Source organism: Limulus polyphemus, unplaced genomic scaffold (assembly GCF_000517525.1).
Source record: "Limulus polyphemus unplaced genomic scaffold, Limulus_polyphemus-2.1.2 Scaffold2181, whole genome shotgun sequence".
Lineage (NCBI taxonomy): Eukaryota > Metazoa > Arthropoda > Merostomata > Xiphosura > Limulidae > Limulus > Limulus polyphemus.
Window position 1 is genome coordinate 62978 of NW_013667791.1, and position 598 is coordinate 63575.

Here is a 598-nt window from a genome sequence, read left to right on the forward strand (position 1 = left end):
TTTAAGCAGAGCAGGAGAATGATCAAAATTTGAAACCAATAACTGATTTCCTAAAAGCAAGTGTTTTGCGCCCTGCTTGGGAGCAGGTGTCTAGTCTAAGTTCTGTGATAAAGCACTATTGGGTACAATGGAACCAGTTAAATCTTGAAGATGGTATTCTTGTACGGAGATGGGAAACTACAGATGGGAAAGTGACGACTTGGCAAACAGTTATACCGAGGAAATTACGGGAAGTTGTGCTGCATCAATCCCATGATAATTTAACAGGAGGACATCTCGGAATTAAGAACACATTGAGTCACCTATGAGAAAGATTTTACTGGATAGGTATGAGACGAGATGTGGAAGAATGGTGCAGGACATGCAGTACATGTAATGCAAAAAGGGGACCCAAGCATACGGGACGCCCACCTTATGAAGAGTTGCCTGAGAATGTGTCAGAGTTTGTGAAAGGGTTATCGGAAAGGATGGATGATATTCACCATCTAGTGCGTTCAAACTTGAAAACGTCAACTGATTCAAGGAAGCTATCTTATGATAAAAGATCTACTGACGTCAGCCTTGAACCAGGAGAAAAGGTGTGGTTGTATAATCCCAG